Genomic DNA, 11,869 nt, shown 5'->3' on the forward strand with positions numbered 1-11,869 from the left:
TTTTGTCTAATGACTATGCTTTTGGTAAGGAAATCAGTAGTTCTAAAGACTCAGTTCGTTGGCAACAAAGTTTCCAATATTATGACAATTTCCCGTGGGGGAAAAAAGCACAGCAAATAAGAACATAAACTGTGAAAACATAAACGACCTTTGTCAAGACAATAAGCTGTTTATAGTATATACTATTACGCAATCAGGGGAAACCTGATTAATATATGTAGACGACTAAATTTCTTAGTTCGAAATAAATCAAACAAGTAAAATAGTTTCACAAATACGAATTTGTATTGATAAATGTGTGGTACAATTCTCTGTAATTACAAAAGAGTGATCCTCTGATTCGATCTCCCTGAAAGATTTATTGATTGGAATTGTGGTAATGTGATTTTGATTTGAACACAAGATATCCTTCAATTTGGCTGAGGAATGGATCGAAGATCTTTGAAACGGAATTACAATGAATCTCTGGCTATAAGCTTGTTAGAAATTCTTTGTTCTTCGTGTTCTTCATGTGTTCTTCGTGTTTGAAGGTTTGTGGTGGAAGTTCTTCGGTGCTTTAGAGGCTTGATTCCGTAGAGTTTCGTTGATTTATGGTTTGTTGAGGTTTCTGGAGGCTTTTGAGCTTGATTCTAGTGAACTTTGAGATCTGGACGAGTAGTTTGGATGATTTTGCTTCGAATGTTATCTGTATTCGAGGTTGAAGTTCTTGAAATTCTTGAAGGCTTTGGGGTTTAATTCCGGCAGAGCTTCTGGATTTCTGAACTCAAGATATCTTCTTCCTTCTCTGTCTGTGTCCTCCTAAATGTCTTAGGAAGGCTTCTATTTATAGGAGTTTAGAGGTAGGTGAGCGACACGTGGCGGAGTCTGATTGGTGACACTTGTCACAGCTTGATTGGTCCGCTTATGTCATCGCTTACACGTGCTGGATTGCTTGTGTCATTGCTTACACGTGCTGGATTGCTTGTGTCATTGCTTACACGTGCAGGGCTGCTTGTGTCATCGCTGACGCATGCTGATGCAGTTTCATGCCATTATTTCAATGACACTTGGCAAATTTCTATTGGAATCTGAATAGTGATGGCAAAACCTAGCAGCAGTACGTGGCGCTTTGTAATTGGTTGTATTTTGTGGACTTGATAGTATGATGTGTCAGTTTGTGATAGGTCGGAAATTTTCCCTCTCTACAATATAGGCAAACAAAAAAACTTTTATAATTAAAGAATAAAAATTGTTCACAAAAAGGACGGAACAATAAGCAGATGAAAGAAATGAGTAATCAAACCTTAAGAATGGTTGGAATTCGTTTTGCAGACCATAAATCAGGACCATTAAAATTCTGAATTTCCTTACAACTTGTTATGAAACAGAAAATAAACATGTAACATCAATGATATGAAAACAAAAAATGTATAATTAAACAATAACAATTATTCACAAAAACGAATGAAAGTATAAGTAGATGAAAGAAAGAAATAATCAAACTTTAGGAAGTATAAACCAGGACTATTAAAATTGTGAGTACAATCCAAATTTATGGAAAATTTCTCCTTATATAAGATACAGAAATACCCAAATACATGCATCATTGATACCGAAAGATTCTTATCAAATTCCATAGCATCTATTGAACAACAAGAGAGCTGTATATGAAGGTTATTATTGGAGAAGGGAATATTAACCTTGAAATATGCAGGTGTGGAAAAAAAAAAGAGCATACCGGAATTACAACTGATCCACTTAAATTTAGCAAATGGAACTATATGAATCTTGACATATGACACAAAATTAAAATTCTAATTTAGAATTGCAATTGGAGTTTCTCTCTACTTCACCTATTATATATATATATTACCATTCAACATTCAAGTATTTATTTATTTTGAACAAAACGAGTATTATACTGATGACTGATGAGTTTTTTTTTTTTTTTTTTGGGTGAAAGATTAGTTTCTTTTCTTGGAGGGGGATAACCGAATAAATGCATGGTTACTGTGCACATAAGATGAAGCTGCTGTATATAAAACTATAATAAAGAAAAATAGTTATTTTCATTATAAAAAACAAATAATAATAATATTGCGACTTATGCTTGACATGTGGAGCACATGTGCCAAGTAACTGCGACCATCTAGTCAGTCGTTGCCATCATTAATTCTGTTTATATTTTTGGGCAAGGGTTACCCACTGAGACGTGGACAGGTGCACTGAACCTATAAGACAGTTTTTTTTTTCGCAGGCATGAGTTTTTGTATCCTATCCTATACGTGTCCCTTAAATGGTTCGTTATAATTTTATATATATATATATATATATATATATATATATATATATATAGTTAAGTTATAAGACAATAAATATTTTGTATACTCAATTATTATCTAGTTTTTTGTTGAAAATATTTAAAAATATATTTGTAACTTACAAAAATAAAAAAATAGAAAGTTGAGAAAAGTGAAAGAAAATAGAAAAAATTACTAATATTTAAAAAAGTCATACACAAAAGATAAAAGTAAAAAGCAAAGTGCTAAAAGTGATGTCAAACAAACCTTTTTTTTTTTTGGGGTGCATTTGTTATTGTTTCATGAACATTTCCATTAAATTAAGAAGTCTAACTTAAATCATAAAACTTTAAACATTTAATTGTGAATCTGTGATGTTTTTAGAAAGAAAAACATCTCCAAGAATGCTAAAATCTACAAATACATTTTAAATATTTTTTGGGGTGATAGATTGTAATAAGAGTAACATCAATTTTACTATAATTACTACTAGCATTATTTTAATTGTCTACAAATCACAACTGATTATCTTAACAGCTACATGCAAAAATTAAAATAAAATAAAAATTATTATGCCTTTATATTTATCGAAAGATCTCATATTCCAAACGGCATATTATATGAATAAAATAATGACGTACTTCCTATTATCACATGAGTAATTAGTCCATTACAAAGGTAATAAGCTTAGTCTGAGTCTGACGCACAATCATTGAGGACCGGCTGCCATACAGGCCATGAAACTCCATAACATGCCTTGTGGAACTGGATGAAGTGTGGTCTGACTGGCATATTTGAAGAACGTACAGTCCAATTTGTGGACTTGAAGGAGCTGCTGTCATGGTTAATTCTACAGGAAAAGAATGCAGAAATTTTTGCAATGACAAAACGCTGTGGCGCTTCACCAGATCGATTGCCAATCTCGCCATAGAAAGGTATGCTGAATTTCTATCTTTTCAATCGTTGCCTGTTTGTTTGTCAAGTGTCAACCACTCACTCACCAGGAGTCGATGGCTTCCTCCACCAACAGATTTCACGAAAATAAATTATGATGTGATGGGGGCTGTTTTTTCCAAAGAGAACAAATCTAGTTTGGGGGTGCACGTGGTTTGGTTATCAGGAACAATTCTGGTTTAGTTATTGCCTCATGCCCCAGCCCCAAAAACTTGTCCCAAGCCAAGCTTATACTTGCGGTTGTGAGAAAATTGAAGCACTGCACTGGCAGCACCTAAGACGTACACTCTCTTTTGCTTAAGAGTTGGGAATAACAAAGGCAGTGCTGGAAGGAGATTTGTTGGTTGTCTTCAAAGCTCTCACAGTCATAGATGAAGTCACTGTTAGCTCCTTTGACTCCATATGCAAAGTTTCTTTCTCAAGATTTTTATGAATTACTTTCCTCTCATATAAAAAGAGAGAAGGTAGCTCTATTACTTATAGTTTGGTTAGATATATTATTAGTATCTTAGACTTGCTGCTTTGTTAGTGTAGATGGAAAATGTATCACTACAGTTTTATTCTGTATTACAAGCTGAATACAAATATTCAGTTTCCTTCTAAAAAAAATTAAAAATTATATGATTCCTCCGGCCGGTCCTCCTCCCTTGTCGTCATTCGTTGCACATGGTCTCCTACATTCTACACTCTTCTTGTTTACCACTTTCCAGCCCCGAAATTAAGAAAAGAATATATATATATATATATATATATATATATATATATATATATATATATATATATATATATTAGTTTTATTCTTTAAAAGAAAAAAAAAAAAAGCAAAACATTTTACAAGATTGAAGATTATAAAAAAGCACACTTTTCCTAATTGTTATATGCTCTTCATATTTTTCCTAGTTTTTTTTTTTTTTTGGGCTGAAATAATGTTTTAGGGGGACCGATCCTATGGAATCGGGATGTTATGTCCTTCTTGACTGGATTAGTCCCTCTTCACAAATCGACAAGATTGGGTGTCGGCCAAGTTTCAAAATTTCTCCAACTATACAAGCACAGATCTAACTTTATTGATCTGGTGGTACATAGCACTTAGACCAATGTCTTGCGGAGGATACAAGAAGGATATAATATTAAAATTTCCCAACATCTTAATATAGGAAAGGAGTGTATTTTATGACTTAAAGATTAAGATATATTTGATTGAACTCTATATATATATATATATTATATTTTTTATTTATTAAAAAATAAGTCAAAAATTTTGTAACTCAATTGGTTGATATATTTTGATATTTTCAATTAATAATTCAATTACTAAATTATTTAAAAAATCTATTAAAAATAGTTACCATCTCTTTAAAACTTTTTGTTAAATTTATTTTTATATATAAAACAGTCATTTTTATCTATGAGTGAACAAGTTGCAATTTACAAAGTTTGTATTGACAAAGCTATTGGGGATAACAGTAATACACAAAGCAATCAAGAAAGAACAAAGTGAGCATAAAATACAAACAGAAAATTAAATACCTTAGAGGCACAAAATTGTTATTCTTAGACAATATTTTCCCTTACGCTATTGTTACTAAAGGGTTATCACAAATTTATCCTTAACATATAACTAAATTTGTTAAGTTCTACAAATAGCAATTTTGAAGAATACCTACAACATTTCTTGTGTTTCTTAGATACTGACATGGTTTTCAAACCTAACCGTTTATTGAACCGTAAAAAGAAGAGGTTCAAGATTTTTAAGGTTAAACCGAGTCGAACTGTGATGACGTCATAATTAATTTAATAATTATTTAAATATAAATAAATATATTAAATTAGTATAAATAGAAAAATTAAATTAAATGACCCAATTAAATATAGAAATCTATTTTTCAAATGTATTTTTTTATATCATAACTTTCACAAGACAAATAAGAAATATCATATCCTAAGCATATATAGATATAATATTTCTTTATTTATTTATATGTTGATTAGTTAAACTCGTGATATTAATATTGTAATAATATAGAAATTAGAAGGACACTTAGTAATTTTAAATTAAAATAATTATTTAATAATTATTATATACTTAATTGTATCTGTTGGCTAACTCTTTTTTCTCTACCATTCAAACTTTTTTTTTTTGGAGTAAATAGTAATACTTATTAAAACACACACAAAAAATATAATAAATAAAATATTATGTACTTTTAATTAATATTTACAATTTTTTTAAAATGAGAAAATCTAGTGTTACAAAATATTTCACAACTTTTTTGTCACAATTATCATGTAACAAAGTTTGAATAGTCAAAACTCAGAACAACTCCATTAGCATTGGCCATCTTGTGCACTGTGCAGTAATGTCTATAGTGTACCAAACTTGCAGCATCAAAAAAAGAAGAAGCATGCTCTCTCTGTTCATTGTACCATTACTGGGAAAAATACAAAGAAGTGGCTAGTACCACATCACGGGCTCAAAGATCTAATGGCTGAAACTAATTCAAAAATCAAAAGTTTCCTTCTTTCCCAAAGCAAGTCAAGTGAAGGGGTTTTGGAAACATAAAAAAGAATTCAAAACAAGCACAAACACCAAACAGAGAGAAGGTGAGAAACTCAGAAACCACAACAGTGGAGACAGAAAGATGAAAGAGAAGAAGGAGAAAAAGAAGAAAGAAGAAGAAATAGAAGCAGAAGACGAAGATGAAGGCTGTGACTGGCGATTTGTGTTAGGTTGCTAGCTTGCTGCTTCAACTTCGTGCAGCCCCTTTTCATCCTCTTCTTCTCAGTTTGTTTTTTTTCCCCCTTCACAAATCTTTTGGTTCCAGATTTGAAAAAAGTCTAAAGTGTATGCTGGCCAAATCTTTAATTTCAACCGGTATTTGTTGAAAAAAAAAAAAAAGGAATCGTGAGAACCGCGAAAACCATTCACAGTTTTAAGAACCGTGCGGTATAACTGCGGTTTGCACGGGTCCATGCTTTTCTTGCATAGAGAGGTTCTTCAACCTAAAAGATCCGCAAAGAAGAGGGGTTCACGGTTAACTGGGTCGGACCGTACGGTTCGGTCCGGATTTCAAAACCATGGATACCAATTCTGGGAGAGAAAAAAATTGGTTTTCAAGTGAACACGAATAATTATTTATACCTATAGGGTTATAATCCTTCAACAGACACAAATGAAAAGTTAAAATTTTTTATAAAAACCGTTCACAATGCTTAACACCTTTTCAAAATTTCAGAACAGTTACCAACGTATTCTGCAAAAATTTAGTTTTTAATAAGCCTCAATCGATCAAGAGAAATTGAGCATCAATCGAAGGTTCTTCTCGATCGATCGAATAGGAATCGAACATCAATCGAGAGAGGCAGAAGCTTTAGATCAAATTTCTTGATCACTTTGATCAATCAAGCAAAATCTCGACCAATCGAATTTCCTGGACTAGAATTTTCACATAGAAAATTTTAGAACTTAAATTTTCATTTTATTATCTTTATAAATCAATACTCTCCAAACTTAAATATCATTATTACAACCTATTCATATATATATACTCATATAGTTATATATACAACTGTAGGGGATGAACTCAATTCTGGGCCAAGGCCCAAAGGGCTTGAAGGATCATAATTGAAAAGATGGGCTAGGCCCATCTCTATGAGTAATAAAAGGAAACATACCCAGACGCTTCCCGCGGAATTCTGGGTATGCCGCCAATACTAAAACTCTGTTTGAGGTCATAAACATGGGTGACCCTATAGTGGACAAAGGAAGGATCTCGGGGAACCAATCACCCTCTTTAGCTGAGATGCTGCTCTTACCAAATATACCTTGGGAAACCCCCTGAAGGGATAAGGATCACAGAAATCACCACCTCCACATTAATGAGAGGTTCTCTACCTTATTTCTTCCACATTAAATACCTATAGGACAACTTGAGCAATACAGATACCCCCTAAAAGTATTATTTCATGATGAAAATGGAGGAGAACCAATGGAAGATGGGACAAGTATCCCCAAAAAATCTAGCTAGGAGCGAGCCAGCTGAGAGATAAGGAAGGGAAAAGGCCTATAAAAGAAGAGGAGGTTGCAATAGAAAAAGGGGATCAAGAAATACAAAGAAGAAACTCTATAATAGAAGGACGAGAGAGTCATGTGTATTTTCCTTTTCTTGCTCATTCCCTACGCCCCGGGAAAACAATTAGTATATAATAAAACATCTCATCTTTATTCCTTCTGGCTTAATTAGTTGTTTGAGTTTCCCATTGTGAAATTTTTACCTCATTTTAATGATAAATTAGTTGTGCAAGTCATTTAATTAGACCATATATTAAATATTTGTATGTGTTTGAGATCTTGACCCCCACAACAACAATCCGCAAAGGGTGTCAAGAATCAAAACCCACTAACAAGTTTATGAATAATAATAATAATAATAATAATAATAATAATAATAATAATAATAATAAAGTACCATCTATTAATCAAAACTTGTTTGCATGGCGCCTAATGCATGATAAAAGTTCCTTATTCTACAAGGTTTTCAAGGCACGTTTCTTCCCAAATTTCACTATTATGGAGGCCTCCGAATCAAGAAATAGCTCTTACACTTGGAAGAGTATTCTTCATGGGCGTGATGTGCCTCATAGAGGCGCTTGTTGGAGAAAAGGTAATGGTCATTCTGTAAAATTCTGGCAGCACTCATGGCTCCCTATCAAACACCCAACCCATGTGCCATCCCATGTGGTTGCTGGCTTGGAGGAAGCTAAGGTGGAGCTACTAATTGATGCTGAGGAACGTACCTGGAACACAGACTTGATTGATGGAATGTTTGCCCCACACGAAGCCGAGGCGATCAAGGCAATTCCACTAGCACGAAACACCAGTGAGGATACCTTGTATTGGCCATGGACACAGAGTGGGAAATACTCCTGCAAGTCCGATTACAGGTTCTTGAAGAATGAATATGATTGGGTTGGAGAGGCTGAATCATTCACATGTGAAAGGAGTCTCTGGAAGAAAGTTTGGGCTCTACGAATTCCTCCCAAAATCAGGAATTTCATATGGAGGGCATGCCACAACTCGATCCCAACAAAGGAAAATCTGCTGCGTCGCCATGTCTCTGACAATGCATTATGTGACTGATGCTCCTGCAATGTGGAGTCTACGACTCATGCATTATGGACATGCAATGAACTCACTTCAATTTGGTCTTCAGAGGAATGGAGTTTTCGTTCCCACACCAACTTTATCTCCTTCAAAGAATTGCTGTCTTGGATACTTAGGAACCATGAGAATCCAGAGCTCTTTGCGATGCCGTGTGGGGAATTTGGCATCAAAGGAATCAGGTGCGCCTTCGCATTCCTTGCTGCAACTCTGATCAGGTAGCATCACAGGCCAAAGCAAAACTGGCCGAGTTCAATACTTCTCTCCCATCCAAGCCACCAATGTTGCCTTGCCGAGACAAAAAGTGGTATGGAAGCCGCCGCCCGATCCAAGCATGTTTAAGATCAACTTCGATGATGGAGCTGTTTTCACAAAGGAACAGAAGAGTGGTACTGCCGTACTGGAGTAGTTATCCGTGACTACCAAGGTCAGGTAATTGCCTCTCTAGCACAACAACTCCCCCAGGCGTTCCTGCCACTTGAAGTTGAAATACTTGCTACAGCACGTACCCTCGAGTTTGGTTGGGAAATTGGTATTGGTGAAGCGGTGCTTGAAGGAGACTCAGAGCTAATCATCTCAGCGTTGAAGGAAGATGGACACTCTATTGCTGTGGTGGACCCTCTCATTCAGGATGCTCTTGCTTGGTCCGATAGGTATTCTAAATTGTTTTACTCTCATTCTTCTGCAATAAACTCGCCTATAGCTTAGCTAGACATTCCATTCATGCTTGGACTGTGGCGTGTGGATGGAGAATGTTCTTCCACTTTTGTTTTCAATTCTCTTGTATGATGTAGCCACTTTGGCATTTCCAATTTAATTATAATTATTTTCTTCTCAAAAAAAGAAAAACCTATTTGCTATTCCAATTTATAACTTGTGAATTGGTGTATAATTTTTAAATATAAAAATATGAAATTTAAATATTTTAAATAAGATAGTTATTAAATTATGACCAATTTGATATTTTGCAACTAAGTAAAGTAGTTATTAGGAGGTGTTGTTCACATGAACATAAATCAATAAATAAAATTAATTTTATAATTTACTCAGTTATTTTAAATAATAATATTTCAAAAAAAATTATATACCACCTTAAGATGGAGAAGGAAAAAAGAGAAGATAATAGGTAATTTGATAAACTAGCTTTTATATTTAATTCCATAAATTTATGAGTGGCCAAGTAGAGAGTCTAGAGACGCAAAGTATGACGTTCTCTTGGAATGATATATGTGGAGATATTTACCAACCAATATAACAAACATATTTAGGTGCGCTGATTTTGGGAGACAATCATACAACAACTTGGCTAGTCTTGTCGTTATCTTACTAATCTTCACCAGCAAGGAAGACAAGAAGTTTTATAATACTATTTTCCTACATATCCATATAACATAGTTACTACCACTTTCTCAAATAATAATAATAATAATAATAATAACAACAACAACTAATCGCTAATCCGTTTTATGTACGAAACCTGCCCATTTGTAAGGTAAACTAAAATAATTTTATAAAATCTTAAATTGATTAAGAAACTACACCATTATATGATTTGCTTTTGTATGACTTTAATTTTTTTTACAATTTGATGAAGAAGTCATTGCTTGAACGTGCAATGACTTAAAAAAAATTGTCAAAGATATGGCCAAAAAAAAAAACTCAAAAATTCAAATATTAAAATATCTAAAAGATCAAAAAATATTAAAGAATAATCCACGTCTATAACTATTGAAAGAAATCAAAAAATTCAAAGCCTACAAATTATAGATAATATATATATATATGTGTGTGTGTGTGTGTGTGTGTGTGTGTGTGTGTGTGACTACTCAACAGAGAAATATAAGAGTGTTACCATTAAAAGAATAATTCAGATGTTAAAACTTTTGAAAGGCCAAAAAATATTAAAGAATCATAAGATTTACTTCCTATAATTTAAAAAAAAAAAAAAAACAAAATGTATATGATTATGCAATAGGGAAGTATAAAAGAAAAATTGATTACCTTCAAAAGAATAATACATGGTATAATCATTGAAATCTGCTAAACATGTTCTAATATTGCAAAAACTAACACAAATTTAGATGTTAAAACTTCCAAAATGCCAAAAAAGATATATAATTAAAGAATATGTTATTGAAACAATTCAAAAAGTATATGACTATTCAAAAGAAAAAAAAAAGTACACATACTCATAAAGAAATAAGTTTTAGATTTTAACGGGTCTAAACTTTAAACGATGAAAAGAAATCATATACACAAGAAAAACCATAAAATAATAATTTTTTTTTAACAAACTAGAGGAGAAGAAAATAGCAGAAGAAAAGTTCATACCTATACTCGGCTTAAAAAAAATATATATTGAGGTTTGCATTGCTTTTATAATGTTCATGATTAATTTCGCAAATTTGGAGATAAATTATCACCATTTCAGTTTAAGTTGGACTTATTAGAGAGATAGAGTTTTATTCCTTGTTAAGTATGGATTTTGGCTATTGATGTCAAAGATTAGTCCTCTTTGGGTTGAAGTTGATATTGTTAATTAAAAAAAGTTAAATAATTTTATTTTAAAAAAATGATAATAATGTGGCAAGATTTGGAAAGGTCAATGTGGGGATAAAAGGCCTAAGATACGTTTTTGGGCCGTAGGTTTGGTCCGAGGACGCTTACTTGGCCGATGACGGATTGATGGTAATAATGATATCCAACTTGCAAACCCAAGAGCAAATATGGCGGACGAAGCGAATGTAAATAATCTAAGGAGGGGTACATCCTCGGCTAAATGCAATGAGGATTAGGTGGTACGTTGTGTTAACTAGAATGATATTTTAGAAGGTCGTGGGGATGAAGATATGTTTCATAAGGGCGCAGAGAGCAAGAGCAGTTGGGAAATATCTCACAGAAAGCTGCTACCACCGCATCAAATGCTCTGTACCTAAGTCTCTGGCCACATTAATGAGGAAGTGATATCTGAATAGTGATTCTCAGCCTTACAACTATTACCTAAAGACTTTAGGAAGGTGCTGATGGGATAAGTATCCATGTTAGCAGTCTGGATTTACATGTGGAGAGCAAGGATGAAAAGGGGATAAAGTATAAGAAGGAAGGAGGCCCCGGAGAAGAGGGGATCGAGAGATAGAAGGAAAAACACTGTAGACTGAATATTGTTAATTAATCTTTAAGTGAAGAGAAATATAAGCACTTGGTTCTCGGCTTGAGTTTGAGGATAAGTTTCATTTTATAAACCTGTTCATCTTTATTGTTTCTTGATCTTGGGTCATTGCTGTTACCGTTTAAGCTCATTAGAATCAAGATTTTTGACCCGTACTCTATAAATTTATTGTATTGGGCTTTTTGGGCCAAGACCCTCTTGTTGGGCCTAGGCACGAATTGCGTTCTTACAATTGGCACCGTCTGTGGGGAATTTTGGATTTTTAGTGAGTCTGAAGTCTGTTTATGGCAAATTCAGGTCCACACC

At 33.4% G+C, this 11,869-nt stretch overlaps 1 long non-coding RNA gene across 1 annotated transcript; it reads left to right on the forward strand.

The window, feature by feature from the left end:
- The first annotated feature begins 2,951 nt into the window (after window positions 1-2,951).
- Window positions 2,952-3,868, forward strand: LOC142632252 (uncharacterized). The gene is made up of 2 exons (XR_012843759.1): window positions 2,952-3,214; window positions 3,310-3,868. It is a non-coding gene; the product is annotated as an uncharacterized LOC142632252 (long non-coding RNA).
- The last annotated feature ends 8,001 nt before the right edge of the window (window positions 3,869-11,869 follow it).

This window comes from Castanea sativa, chromosome 4 (assembly GCF_040712315.1).
Source record: "Castanea sativa cultivar Marrone di Chiusa Pesio chromosome 4, ASM4071231v1".
Classification (NCBI taxonomy): domain Eukaryota; kingdom Viridiplantae; phylum Streptophyta; class Magnoliopsida; order Fagales; family Fagaceae; genus Castanea; species Castanea sativa.